At 46.7% G+C, this 12,783-nt stretch overlaps 1 pseudogene across 1 annotated transcript; it reads left to right on the forward strand.

Annotated features, from left to right (window-relative positions):
* Nucleotides 1-11,576: 11,576 nt before the first annotated feature.
* On the forward strand, nt 11,577-12,128 carry LOC307112330 (SIN3-HDAC complex-associated factor-like; annotated as a pseudogene). Its single transcript has one exon. The product of its transcript is annotated as an SIN3-HDAC complex-associated factor-like (transcript).
* Nucleotides 12,129-12,783: the final 655 nt, after the last annotated feature.

Here is a 12,783-nt window from a genome sequence, read left to right on the forward strand (position 1 = left end):
TATTATTATAGATTATTATTATTATTATTATTATTATTATTGAGGTTGCAGCCTGTCTGTGACACCCTAGGTAGCTCGGAGACCTCCTTGGGGAACCTATCCACTCACTCATGTCAGCAGATAATGAGTGCTAGATTGAGTGCCTGATCTGAGCCAGGCCTGTTTTGATGATGGGGGAAACAGCAATAAACAAGACTGCTGAGGCCTCTTGCTCCATAAAGCTTACTGTTAGTGGGGAAGACAAATAATTGCAAATTGAAGTAAATGCTGGGGCAAAAGCAAAGGGCTGGGAGAGAGAATAAGAGCTACTAGTACTTTAGATGGAGCTGCCAGGGAAAGTTTCTTTGAGGAGGTGATGCTGAATTTGAAGTCAAAACAATGAGGAGACCCCGGGTCCGGGTGAGGCCGCGGGCCCCTGGATCCGGGTGAGCCTGGCCCCGGGTCCGGGTGAGGCCATGGGCCCCTGGATCCGGGTGAGCCTGGCCCCGGGTCCGGGTGAGGCCGTGGGCCCCTGGATCCGGGTGAGCCTGGCCCCGGGTCCGGGTGAGGCCGTGGGCCCCTGGATCCGGGTGAAGCCGTGCCCCTGGGTCCGGCCGAGACCAAACCAGAGGGAGTCGGACCTGCATTACCACCATTTGTCCACCATCCAGAGCTGAGGGGTCAGTGCCGACATGTACTCATAAGGAACTGGTGGACATTGATATTGGGTCTCAAAAGAACTGTTGGTCCAGAAAGAAACTCACTACAGACTGATTCATTTGCCTGTCAGCATAACTATTATTGCTCGTCGCACATTCAATTCTTATATCTCTAGTGACACATGATTTCGCTCATCTAGGGGAAATGATGAACAACATGGACTGATGAACAAGAACAGAAACAGAAACAAGGAGGCATCGATCGGACTATCGGGCCTCAGAGGGAGGATAGGGGAGGGTGGGGGGAGAAGGGAGAGATCAACCAAAGGTCTTGTGTGCATGCATAAGAGCCTAACCAATGGTTAAGTTCAACAGGGGGTTGGGGCATCCATGGGGAGGGGTGTGGGATGGGAATGGGGGGATGAGGACAAATATGTGACACCTTAATCAATAAAGAAATTTAAAAAAAAAAAAAGAAAAAGAAAGAAAGAAACGGGGCAAAATTCCACAAGCAGAATTTGAACGCAAAAAATAAAAATAAAAATATAAATAAATAAATAAATAAATAAATAAAAACAATGAGGAGAGAGCCTTGGGAAAAGCCGGCAGAGACAGTCCAGGTGGAGATCAGTATGTGCTGAGGCCCTGAAAAAGGTAAGCTCTGGATGTGTCAAGGAGCTGAAGGAAAGTCAATGTGACTAGAATAGCCAGCCTAGGAAAGAGAATCGGGATGATGTGGGGAGGCAGGCAGGGGCCAGGGTATACAAGACTGTGTCAAGAAATGGAGACTTGTCATTAAACCATTGAAGGGTTTTACACAGGAGACTAACATTTACCGCTGTGTGAAGAATAAATTGGGTGGGTGGCAGGCTAAAATAAAAGGAAGGAGACAATTAGATTGTTGTGGCCTTTCAGGTCAAAGATGATAGTGGTTTGGACTGAAGTGGTGGCCACACTATGTTGATTAGTTGAGAGATGCTATTTTGGACATAGACTTGACAGGACACGTTGCTAGGATGAATATGGGGGTGGGGGGAGGAAATGGGAAAACCAAAGATAACTTCCAAATTTCTGACTGTAATAAATGAATGGACAGTGTCTCATTTATTGGATGGGGTATCCTGGAGGAAAGAGACTACATATCAGGGAGGAACATTAAGAATTCTGTTTTAGCTCTGTTGAGTTTGAGGTGCCTGTCAGAGATCCAATTTGATTGTCCAGTCACTGGAAGCTCAGAAGAGATGCCTGGGCTGGAGGCAAGGCTTTGGCAGGCATCATCTTAGACAGTGAACGCCATAGGATCTGAGATCACCTAGGGTGAGGAGATCCTTTTATAATGAAAGGTTAATATGCAAATCGACCAAACAGTGGAATGACCACTTGCTATGACACATACTGACCACCAGGGGGCAGATGCTTGACGCATGAACTGCCCCCTGGTGGTCAGTGTGCTCCCACAGGGGGAAGCGCCACTCAGCCAGAAGCCAGGTTCATGGCTGGCGAGCATAGCGGCGGTGGCGGAAGCCTCTCCCATGGGGAGCGGGCCTAAGCCATCAGTCGGACATCCTCTGAGAGCTCCCAGACTGCCAGAGGGCAAGGGCTGGGCTGAGGGACCCCCCACCCCAGTGCACGAATTTCGTGCACCAGGCCTCTAGTAGATACAGAAGGGGAGAGGGTTCAAGAAGGACTCAGAGCAGTCAGACAAAGGAGCCAGAGCAGGAAAGAAGAGTGAGAAAGAGAGGCTAAGGAGGCAAGAGGAGGACCAGGAGAGTGCTGTATCACAGAAACTGAGAAAGGAAAGTGTTTCCAGAAAGCAGTGGTCAGCTCTGTTAGATGCTACTTAGAGATCAGGTAAGATGACTGACAGGGAAGGAGCTATTGACTTGCTACATGACAGTAAGTAGTGAACATGATAAGGGCAGTAGAGGGGTGGGAGCCAGACCTTGTAGAGCTATCGTGTTTGCACAAGTTGTCTAAAGGGGACCGAGAGGAGTCTAGAAAAGGATATGGAATCAGAAGGGTTTGGCAGAAATTGCTAAATGACCCTAATAGCCATTCTCCCTCTTTTCCTTCAGCATAGAATTTCAAATTCTAGCTGGCCACATGTCTTCCCAGAATAAAAGCAACTTTCTCAGACTCCTTTGCAGCTAGGTATGGTCATATGGCTAATATCCAGCCAACAGGAGGTAAGTGGATGTGTCCATGTGCAACTTCTGAGAACTGGCTTGAAAGGGCAGTGGTGTGTTTTCTTCAGCCATTGCTCTTTCCTGCTCACTGGAATATTAAGTATGTAGCTGGAGCTCAGGTGGCCGCATTAGACTTTGAATGGAAGCCATGGTTGAGGATGTCAGTGGAACTAGTGAGTCTATATCTGATTCCTTGTGGGTAGGGAACCAGCATACCTGCTCTGGGCTACCTACCTCTTGACTTTATATATAAAAAATATTTATATCTTGTTTAATCCTTTGTTTTCTGATGCTTATTTTTGTTAGAATACAGAGGGTTTTGCTAAAAGTGGAGATTACTAGAGCAGGTTTGCAGAGGGATAGGAAAGAAGGCAGGAGTGATGATTCTGAAGAAAGGGAGAAGGGAGCTGAGGTGTGAGCACTAAGGGAGAGGACACCTGTGATGGAGAGGTACCTCCGCCATTGTTAAGGAAGGGAGGATGGAGGCAGACATGTCTCCAGTAAAGGTTGGGGTTGGGAAGATGATCATTCACACCCGATGATTTCTACTGACTCCTGGATGTGAAGGAGTCGTGAGCTTAGAACAAGGAAGGAGAGGGGGAAGCAATTTTGTGAATCCTGAACTAGGTGATGTTGGAGGTCTTGCCAGCCTGAGATAGCTCCGTTCTGGATCAGTGGGCCATACTGCCACAGGCATGAAGAGGGTGAGGGAAATGCCCAGAGAGCCAGCATGGCCTCCACCCCACTTCCAATCAGGCCTCACTTCACAGTCACTTATGACACCTGCCTACCATTCCCAGCTGCCATATGCAACCCACTAAGCTTTACCTGACCCATTTTTGCAGCACGGTGGGGGAGGGGAGACTTCAGAGAGCATCAGGGATATTCAGAGCAGAGCAGGTCCATTTTATTTTCCTTTATTAAAAAATGAAAGAGGAGTGAACTATGGACAGCCCCAACTAAAAGGGCTATATTACAATGGCGACTTAGTTTCCAGGCTAGCCCCTAGAATTGTAATTGACAAGAATGTAGCTGAATTGTAGTGCAGATTGCAAGCCTGAGGTGTGGATTATGGGAACAAAAAACAGTACAGGAAGGAGGAAAAGAAAGAAGCAGAGAGTTTCTTCCATTTTTCCTGGACCTGGAGTTGGCTATAAATAAAATTTTATCTTTTTGATTTATTTTTTAATATATTTTTATTGATTTCAGAGAGGAAGGAAGAGGGAGAGAGAGATAGAAACATCAATGAGAGAGAATCATTGATCAGCTTCCTCCTGCATACCCCAGACTGGGGATCGAGCCCACAACCTGGGCATGTGTCCTGACCTGGAATTGAACTGTGACCTCCTGGTTCATAGGTCGATGCTCAACCACTGAGCCATGCTGGCCGGACTATAAATAAAATTTTAAATGGAGGAGCTTGGCCTTTATCTTCCTCTGACTTCCTCCTTACCCTCTGTCCTGGTCCTGGTCTGGTCCCTTACCCAGTGCTGCTCTTACTCATCCTGGGCTCCACTCCGCAGCACCTCTGGCCAAGGGTGGGGGTGCGGGGAAGGAGCTTGATTAGAAGGACTTGCTATTTACCCTCTCCTAATTCTCAGCCTCTTAATCTTAAACAAAACACTTTACATCTTTGAGCCCTAGTTGTCTTACCTATAAAGTCAAGATAATAGTAAAACCCACTTCACAAACTTCAACTAAGAATCAAATGAAATAATGTTTCTAAAACATCAGGTAAGCTGTAAGGAACTCTATTTGTTTGTTATCTGGGATTGATGCCTTATTAGGGCCAAACTACCCAGGATCTTCCCATCAGTCAGAGTGTTTGGATTGGAAGTAAGGCAGTCCCACTCCAACTAGCTTAGGCCAAAGGAGGGGAGATTGCTGGAAGGATACTCACGTCACTCACAGAATCAAAAGAACTTGGAACCAGAGTGACTCAGGAAAGTGGGGGCTGACCGTGCAGATTACCCAGACCAGGAGCCCCTCCCTCTGTCTCTCCTAACGCTCCAAGTTTGCCCCATGTAGGAGATGGGACTGAATAACTCTATCCTCTAGGTTGGTATGAACAACTTCCAAGGAAAGACTCTGATTGGTCAAACTCTGGTCATATGCCCACTCCTGGACCAATCACTGTGGTGGAGAGAGAATTCCATAGCTGGACCAGGTCTGGGACACATAGAGTAACAGCTGTGCCAAAGAAAATAGTTGGATGTGTAGGACCAACATAATTCCTCACAGAGACTTATTTATGTATGACTGGTATTCCTTAAGCCATGAGCAGTCACTGAAAGGTTTTAAGCAGACTAGTAAATTGTTCTGTTTGTGCTTTAGGATCCCTAAGGCTGTAGTAGGAAGACTGGACTGGAGGGAACAGATTGGAGTAAAGAATAGTTAGGAAGGAAGTTGCAATGATTCAGGAAGTTGATGATGAGGAAATGGAAAGAGGTGAACGGATTAAAAGAACATTTAGGAGGTAGAATTGAGAGGTGACTAATTGGATAGGAAGATGAGAAATAAGGAGACAATCATAGTCTGGCTGCATCGACAGTGATACTGTTCACTGGGACAAAGAATCCAAGTGACTGTGTGTGTGTGTGTGTGTATTTGGTGAGGTGTGACGGCTTGGGCTTCTTCCATTTGAAGCGTCCCTGAACAGAGGAGGGAAGCCCAGTTTGCTGTTTGGAGTTCAGGAGAGACATCTAAGCAAAAGCTATAAATTTGAGATTTGTGTTCAACTCCTATAACAGCAACCCAACTACATTGCCTTTACCCAAGTGGTTTTTGTTGCTGTTTTCTGCTGCTGTTGAAAAACTCTGACATAACAAAAAAGTCTAAAGGTAAGCAGAAAGATGCAGACCAAAACAACAATGAGATATCACCTCACAGCTATCAGAATGGCTATCATCAACAACTCAACAAACAAGTGCTGGTGAGGTTGTGGAGAAAAGGGAACCCTAGTTACACTGCTGGTAGGAATGCAGACTGATGCAGCCTGGAAAACAGTATGGAGTTTCCTCAAAAAATTAAAAATGGGAGTCCCATTTGACCCAGTGATCCCACTTCTAGGAATATATCCTAAGAAACCCGAAATACTCATCAGAAAGAATATATTCACCCCTATGTTAATAGCAGTGCAATTTACAATAGCTAAGGTTAGGAAACAGCCTAAGTGCCCACCAGCAGATGAGTGGATAAAAAAACTGTGGTACATTTACACAATGGAATACTACGCGGTAATGGAAAAGAAAGAACTCTTACCATTTGCAACAGCATGGATGGACCTGGAGAGCATTATGCTGAGCAAAATAAGCCAGTCTGAGAAAGATAAGTATCACATAATCTCACTCATATGTGGAATCTAATGAACCAAATAAACTGATGATCAAAAATAGACCCAGAACCCTGGCCTGTGTGGCTCAGTTGGTTGATCATTGTCCTTTGGACCAAAAGGTCACAGATTCGATTCCTGGTCGGAGCACATACAACAGATGGATGTTTCTCTCTCTCTCTCTAAAAAATCAATAGAAACATATTTTTTTTAAAAAATAGACCCAGAAACATAGAAGCATGAACAGACTGTTGAACCTCAGAGTGGAGGGTGAGTGGGAAGAGATCAACCAATGAACTTGTATGCATATATGCATAACCCATGGACACAGACAATGGGATAGTGAGGGCCTGGGTGCAGGGGAACGGGAGCTGGCTAGAAGAGGTTAATGGTTGGGGGGGAGAAGGAGGACCTATGTAATACTTTCAACAATAAAGATTTTTTTAAATAAATAAAAAATAATAATAAAGGTAAGCAGAGCAGGGCTCTCAGTAGCTCCACCATGTCATGCAGACCCTGTCCATTGTGTAGGTCTGCTCCGGGCATCCTCACTGAGAAGCGAGGTTGTAATCCAATGGCCACTCCAGCTCCAGCTTGCCACCTTCATTCCAGACGGACAGAACATACAAAAAAGGATGAAGGAGCAGCACCTGTTACTGGAAAGCAAACCTTTCCCAGATATCCCCACAGATGGCTACTCATGCCCCATTGTCAAGTCTGGTCACATGGCAAGCCTTAGATCTAAGGGAGGCTGGGAAATGCAATTTTAAAAAATTAGGACCTTGAGCCTGTGAGGAAGAAAGAAGATGATAGTGGATAATGAGAAAGCAGCACATGGATGATAATTAAAATCATGGCAGTAAAGGAAATTATTCTGGGACTGGAGAAGAGAAGGGAAAAGGACTGAGGCAGAATCCTGATGAACACAAAATTGGGGAGGGTCAGGAAGGGAGAGAGGGGAGGGACCAAGGAGACTGAGGAAGAGTGGTCACGAGGTAGGAGGAGAGCCAGAAGGGTGGTGTGTATGGAGGTCAAGGGGAACAAATGTCTGAAGAAGGAAGCAGTGGTCCTACATTTTCAGTGCTACAGGGTGGGCCCACAAGACAAGGCTGAAGAATGACTGTTGGGTTTAGCAGCTCCCACCAACTGGTTCATTGGAATTGTTTGATCAAAGCCATTTAACAGTGCACTGGAGAGTAAATGAAGATGAGACAGGTTGTTAGCTGGAAGATGATGAGGGTAACAGGCTGAGGGAGAGAACTTTTGAAGAAAGGAGTGATGTGAATATGTTTAAATGATGAAGGGGGGCAGCAGTAGAAAGTGAGAGATTGAAGAGTCTGGAGGAAAAGCGAGATGTTTGCTGGAGAAGGTGGGAAGGATTGGGGTTCAGAACCAAGAGGGCAGCCAAAAGCGGACAGATGGAGACAGAAGGAGGAAAAATTCCGTGAGGATGCAGATGTTTGTGAGTTTGGTGTGAGTTTCTGAATGAAGGCTTCCATTTCTTCTGGAAATAGGTTTCCAGGAAAAATATAAGTGGGATTTTGGTGAGATCTAAGGATTTCAGAGAGACTTAGAAGAAAATGAGAGAAGCTTCTAAGTAGGGGCAAGCAGGAGGGTTTGAGGAAGGATTGAGAGCCCAGCAGGGGCTAGAGACCCTTCATCAGTACTCAGCAGCTGGGCTAAGTACAGATGCAGAGAACACAGTAAGATTGATCCAAGTTTGGGGTTTTTCCAGGAAGGCATGATAGAAAAACAGTGGTACAGAGGACTCAAGAGTATTGGAAAGAAAGCACTTGAGTTGTTGTATCAAGGGTCTTGGCTGGTAAGAAAGAAAAGTGATAGCTGGGGGGTGGGCATAGGTGGGAGAAAGGAGATGAGGATAAGCTGGGGGGCCCTCGGTGACTGCAGAAGATAGCTGTGGTCAGACAGAGATCTGTATCCATGGGAGTGGGTGGTTGAGATGGAATGATGGGATCAATGGCTCTTGAGGAGAGGAAATCGGGACCAAGAGGCCAGTGTGAGCATGGGTCGCCCCAGGAAGGTATGGAGCGCAGGCAATGACAGTGAGCAGATGGCAATGTCTTCGGTAGACCTTTCATTCCAAGCTCGGTTTTGCATCAATGTTGCCTGTCTTGAAAAAGAGGTCAGAGAGCCCTGGGGAAAAGTGAACAGAGAAAAAAATTGATTTTTATAGTCTGTCACCCAATGCCTGCCCTATTTGTTCCAGAACAATCTATTTTAAAGACTCTGCAAACTTCCAAGGGCCTCTTGCTCCCATTTGCATCTTCAGCCATGAGACTTCTGTCCTCAGACCATGTTCCCTACAAGACTGTAAAGATCTGTGATAGGAGCATAGATATGTGTGAGCCCAAGACACAGTGGAGCACATTTTAACATGATAACAGATGGTGGTGACAGGAGTCCCATCATCTCTCTCACCTCAGTTGTCCCATCCATAAACCAAGGGTGGGAGAGGAGAAGGTTGGATCCTTCAGCCCTGTCTGTGAGTCAACCATACTGTAATTACTCCAAATGGAAGAAGATGGTTTTGCCGAAGAAGGAAGTCTCAAATGTGGCCAGAAAAGACCTCAGCAGGAGGGAGCCAGTCAGAGAGGTTAAGAGCAGGGATCCCTGAGTCAGACTGTTGGGCTCAGCCCCAGCTCTGCCCCTGAAAGCTATGTCCCCTCAGGGAGCTACGGGATATGCACACACGTGAAAGTCACTTGACAGTATAAAAACCGTTTCTTCTGGAATGATCTCATGTGAACAGACCTTCCCAAAGCTCAGAATTTGTAAAATAAATGTGAAAAGGAGGCTCAGAGGGAATCACTCAGTCTATACGTGGTAGAACTAGAACTATCAGTTCTATGTCCAGACCTGAGTCTCCTATTTGTCTCCATTTTACACATGAAACTGCCCTGGGGAATCATGATTTGGGGATCAGCTAAGTCCCCAGGGCTTCTACCAGGAGGGACCCAGATAGGACCCACCCCACCCCCACCTGGGAAGGGAGAGAGATACTGAGCAGAGCGCCAGTCCCTCTCACAGCTCCCCGCTTTTAGCTGGTTCCTTGGAAGAACCTGACTAAAGGTTCTTTGGAAGCTTTACTGGGCTGCTGCCACCGCATGCGCACAGTGCCACCTAGGGGATAGGTGGCTGCGTTCATCAAGCCACCGGGGTTTGTGTGTATGAGAGAGAATGTGTATGATGGGGGGAGATGAGGAGGGCTCTTCAGTCCTGGTCTGACACTGTATATCTCTCCTTCCTCCCTGGAGCACACCTTCTCTTGTCTCTCCTCCTCCACTTACCCACTCAGGGAGGACCCCATATTGCACACCCAACTCCTCTGAGTATCCTGACCTTTGAGTATCCTGATATCCTCCTCCTATAAGTGTTGCTGCACTTCCAAGACTCTGCATTGTGGGGTGAAAACACTAATTTTTCTCCCACCTTTCTAAGATATTCTGGCTTGACTAATCAAATCAACATGATCATTAACAGGAGAAAATGTCCAAATTTTATTATGGATGCACACGCGGGAGTGTTATAAGAATAGGAGACCCAAGGATGCCTTAGGCAATTGAGGTTTATCTGCCATTCTGGACAGAGGAGAGGGGAGCAGGAGCCTAGGATTTCAAAGGGAAAGCCAGCAATTTACAGGTAGATAATGAAGAGCAAAATTGGTTTACCGTGGGAATTTGTGGCAAAGTAATATAACATTTACTTTATATTGTGATGGTAAATTGATTCTCCCTTCATTTAATCAGGTTTTTCTATCTAGATTCCTTTAGGCAAGTAAAGAGGAGGGTCAAAGGTTATTTCTGAGTCTTTAATTTCTTAAAAATAAACAGCTTAAAATCAATACCCCAAAAGCATCTTTTGGGGGTGGTGAAACTTTAGTCCCCCTCAGCACTAAGCCCCCCTTACACACACAGACACAAACACACCCACGCCAACTCTGTGAGCCCTCTGAGGCCTCAGCCACTCCTGAGCACGTAGGTATCTTCTGGCTACTGGCCACACCTCATGAATATCACCGGATTGATCTCTCTCCAGAGCTCCAGCTCCAGCCTGGAATGAAAATCTCATCCCATCATCCCCCTGCCCCAAACTATTAGAAGTTCATTTCACTGACTATTCTATAGAGGCTGGCCAGGCCTGGTCACTGTACCCACCTCTCTAACCCTAGGCCCTTTGTAAGCTTCCCACCACAGGAGAACGAAAGACCAAGAAAAGCTTGCTGGACACCAGGAGTCAGACCACACAAGGAATTGAAACTGTCCTGAAGGCACCTGATTGCACCCTGCATTCCGTCCACATTACAAGCCCAAGGACTCGGCCCCCAAATCCACTGAGGATAAGAGCTTCCCGCTAGCGACTACATACAAGGATGAAACTCCAGCTCCTGGGTGCTGCCATCATCGACCCACTGTCCCCTTCCCTTTGGATATCCTATCCCCCATGCTCTCCCCTTGACTACATTTAGCCTGCCCGCATGGACCAACCACCATGTTAACCTTTCAGCACCCCCCCCCCCCCCCCACATTTGGTGACTCAGCCTGTCACCTCCTAGCATAGGGTGGCCACGGACCACCCTTCAAGACCAGGTGTTGGGATTTGATAGCTCAGTTGGGCATTGCCTTGCCCAAGGCTCACCAAAGCCCCTTTCCTCGTGCCTGGACAACAGGTGAGTGATCCCAGCTCCAGGCGCCTGGTGGGGTCCGTGGAAGCCTCCCTTGAAACGGCCTTACGGTTCAATTTCTCATCTCACCCATCCTGCTTCCCTCACTTCCTGCCCACACATCTCTGGGTCAGCTGCTGTTTCCGGTGCCCTTGGCCTCCACACATGCCATCACTTCCTCGTACAGCGTCTTTGCCTGTGTGAGGACGCGCAGGGAAGTGGAAACCCGCCCAGCCTAGTCCCTCACCAAACCCTTCAGGAGAAGAAGCCTGGAGGTGTCCCCACGTCACCGGCTCCCCATGTTATTGGTCGAAGTGGAGCTCTTGCAATGTCATGAGGAAAAGAATTTCCCGAGACTCGAACCGGGGGATAAGTGATATCTATTCGAATGAAAACAAACCCCTGGGTTTCCATTTGTCCCATTTCCCTCCATCCTGTCATGTAAAAAGTCTGGCCGTGTCTTCAGCAGGGCCAGAGTAAAGGCCACTGCCCATAGTTTCTGCTCCGCATTAAAGCCCAGTCCAGTTTTCTAGACAAGGCAGTTGAGGAGGAGGGAGCGAAGGGCGCGGGGGGATTGGCCTGGCGTGCACTCCGCACCTCGGGAACGTTACTGCGCATGGAACGGCTGTTTTTGGAAGACTTGCCTAGAAGAAAAGATGTACCGAAGCATAGAAGGCTGCTGTATTTGCAGAGCTAAGTCCTCCAGTTCTTGATTCACGGACAGTAAACGTTATGAGAAGGATTTCCAGAGCTGTTTGGGGTTGCATGAGACACGTTCAGGAGACATCTGTAATGCCTGTGTCCTGCTTGTGAAAAGATGGAAGAAATTGCCAGCAGGATCCAAAAACAAACAAACTGGAATCACGTGGTAGATGCAAGGGCAGGACCCAGTCTGAAGACTACACTGAAACCAAAGAAAGTGAAAACTCTATCTGGGAACAGGATAAAAAGCAACCAGATCAGCAAACTACAGAAGGAATTTAAACGTCATAATTCTGATGCTCACAGTACCACCTCAAGTGCCTCCCCAGCTCAGTCTCCTTGTTACAGTAACCAGTCAGATGATGGCTCAGATACAGAGGTGGCTTCGGGCTCCAGTTTTTTCCTTTTTAGATCTCACATACTGGAAAAGACAGAAAGTATGTTGTGGGATTATCTATGAAGGCCGCTTTGGGGAAGTCCTCATTGACACGCACCTCTTCAAGCCTTGCTGCAGCAACAAGAAGGCGGCTGCCGAGAAACCGGAGGAGGCCGGCCCAGAGCCTCTGCCCATCTCCACCCAGGAGTGGTGACTGAGGTGTATGTAGAAGGGGAACAGGAAACGATTGAAATTTTAGAAAAAACAAAAAACCCAAAACACAGCAACAAAACGACCTTCCTGTTTTTCACTTGGATACCTGCTATGCTGCCAAAAGACACTTTCTAGAATAGTTCCGAATGGGTTATTTTTTCCCTCCACTTCCACAAGTTCCACCAACTCTGAAGCCAGTGTCCAGCTTACTAAAAGGAAAACCAGACGTGAACATAATATTTAAGATGCTGAGTATTTCATAGGAAAGCTGAATGCTGCTGTAAAGTGCTCTTTAAGTCTTTTTCTTTTAAATCCCCTTCTCATGAATGAAACTAGGGGGACTTCAGGGGACAGAGATGGGATTTGTTGTATGATAAACATATGTAGTTTTAGTCTTTCTGTATTGAGAAGCAGTGGTTGGGGCATTTTTAAAGATGGCTGACGACACCTGTTTTTCTTCATGATAATAAATTTGTCATAAACCATAACCTGGACTTGCCCCTCGAGGTAGTTGTTAATAATTTTAAAATATTAAGGTCTTGCCAAGGTTCTGAGGATTCAAACCTGTACTACTGAATATTAAGCAGGACAGAATAAGCTCTCTGGTGCAAATACCTTGAAGGAGTCATTTCTAAATACACAAAGAGGTAACTGGA

This window comes from Cnephaeus nilssonii (genome assembly GCF_951640355.1).
Source record: "Cnephaeus nilssonii genome assembly, chromosome: 16".
Classification (NCBI taxonomy): domain Eukaryota; kingdom Metazoa; phylum Chordata; class Mammalia; order Chiroptera; family Vespertilionidae; genus Cnephaeus; species Cnephaeus nilssonii.